Here is a 2,506-nt window from a genome sequence, read left to right as displayed (position 1 = left end):
TAACGGAAGAGAAACTTAACTATTCTACAACAAGAACAACTAGAATAAATCTAGAGATATCTTGTTTAAAACTTCTTAAGGTTTTTTATGAGATACCTTAATCGAATTTTTCTTTCTAGCTTCTGATTTCGACTAACAAGTGTTGGTATACGATCGGAAACTGAAATCTATCAAAACCTAGGGTTTATGGTCAACAACTCTTAAATGGTTTTATATCATAAGAGAAAACCTTAGAATAGACAAGAGGTGAAAAACCTAGATTACAAGTTGTATAATCAATCACGAAGATTAATCCAACTCGTATTTGTGATCCCCAATACAAAGACTTTTATCTCATTCTTGTTCACGAAGAACATAAGACATGAAAAACAACCTTATGAAGCTTACACCAATTTTCCAAAGGGGGTGAAAACGTGTAGCACTCATGAACCCATTATTTATAATGAACAATAACTTGGAAGCTACGCAAAGCTATTTTCCTTTTTCAAGACTCTCCTAATTTTGGGAGTCTTTCCTAAGTTACAGATTCTTGCCAACATAATTAAATAAATAATTAGTTAGCAAATATTGTGTTTATGTGAATAGATCACATTTTAACTTAGACAGGAATTAAAAGTTATCACAAACACTTTAATATGATAATCAAATATGTTTGGATTAATAGCCATCTTGCCTAGATAAGGAAACATCACCAATTTGACTAAAAAAGACTTCTAGTCACGTAATTGGGCCCAAGTCCGTGAACCGTTACAAACAGTCCATGGATCGTTTCCTACTAACGAACTGTAACAGTTACTTTAATAAACCAATATAACACTTATTACTGTGACTTTAATAATCACTCATAACTTCATCGTTATAACTCGGAATTGAGTGATTCTTGGCTCGTTGAATTCGTAAGCTCATTCAATATAACATGAGAACCTTTCCAGGGATAAAGGTTATTGTCACCAAGGTCATGAATAAAATAACCTCAAGTATATATACATAAATATACATTTATCGTCATATGAATTGTCCCATAGAGTGAGCATTTATCTCGATAGATTAGAAAGGTAGAATTGAACAAGAATCCAAATGAAATCAATCACATAACTTTGTTGATAAAGTACTTGTTGATGTCTTCTTGTAGTCTTCAATCTTCATCCTTTAAGGATAGCTTCGATTAAACTTCTTAGACCTAATCTAGTCCGAAACTATCTTTAGTATGCTAAATCAAGAATGCATTTTGGTAACTAAAACTGAAAACTAACTTGACATACCAACACGAGTGGGTTCAACCGAGCAATGCACTAACAGGGTCCGCTCATCTAAAGCGGCTAATTATCGGTGCATAGTGGAAAGATTTGGTCATATGTGTGTTCATGCAGAAATGCCCGCCAATTCCTTAGTTGTGGCTAATGAGGATTTACTAGATATCGCGGATGACCTTTCTCAAGCGGAGGAGACTCCTATTGATACGGTTATATTGAGGAAGTGGGATGCCTTTATTCAAACTTATCTAGTTCTTCGATTTCCCATTCAATGGCTCAAGGATTTGTTGGATCTGGCAAAGGCGAGTCACAATGCGCGGAGTAATTTGTCTCGTGAGATTGAGGAGCTAGACCAGGAGTGTTAGAGCATTGCTCGGTCGAACTCGCATGCATTGCTATCTCAAGCATGTTTGTCAATGTTAGTGATCAAAACTATAAGTCTTGATTTCTAGTCTATTATAGCTAAGTCTCGGACTAGGATAGAAAGTGTAGTTGAGCTCAAGGACTTCATGGAGATTCATCATATAAGTAGAAGAACTACTCAAGGAACCGATGGAACTTCTCAACAAAAAGGTATGTGAAGACTTGAACTTATCTATCACTCAAAAGTATATCTACTCTATCTCCTACTCTTTGAGACAAGAAGTCATATGCTGTTGCTAAGCTTTAAGATTCAATCAAGTTTATCTTTACCATGTGACGAAAGTCATGATATGTTTCAATCATCTTGAAAATTGCTTTGACGAGATATGGTGTAACAACTATATAACGTCCTCTAAGAATGTTTCAATGATTGAAATGAAAGTTTAGATTACATAACCAATGGTGGACATAAGCATTGTTGTGGAAACACATTTATGTATAAGTCCTATTCCTTGAACCAAAGTTTGTGAACTTTGTTGATCAAGAGAATCGGAAGAATGGCGTGAGACAAGTCCGCGAACTGCCGAAGTTCTCAAACCCGAGAATTTTTGCTGGAGTAGACAAACTACTTGCGTGAAGCTAAGTCCGTGAACTCAGTCTGCGAACCCAGTCCGCGAACCAACGAAGTTCTCATACCCGAGAATTTCTGCTGGAATTTGTAAACTCTGTCCGGTAACTTAAATCCGCGAACTTGAGAAGGTTATATATCTGAAGATGATTTCTGAACTTAAACTTAAAAAGACTAAGGAATGCAGTTTGCAAACCATGGCTATAAAAGTTCATGAACTGATTCAAGTGGATCCAATCATCTTTGCTTTAATTGTGTCTTG

This window comes from Papaver somniferum, chromosome 11, assembly GCF_003573695.1.
Source record: "Papaver somniferum cultivar HN1 chromosome 11, ASM357369v1, whole genome shotgun sequence".
Classification (NCBI taxonomy): domain Eukaryota; kingdom Viridiplantae; phylum Streptophyta; class Magnoliopsida; order Ranunculales; family Papaveraceae; genus Papaver; species Papaver somniferum.
This window is presented reverse-complemented; position numbering follows the sequence as displayed.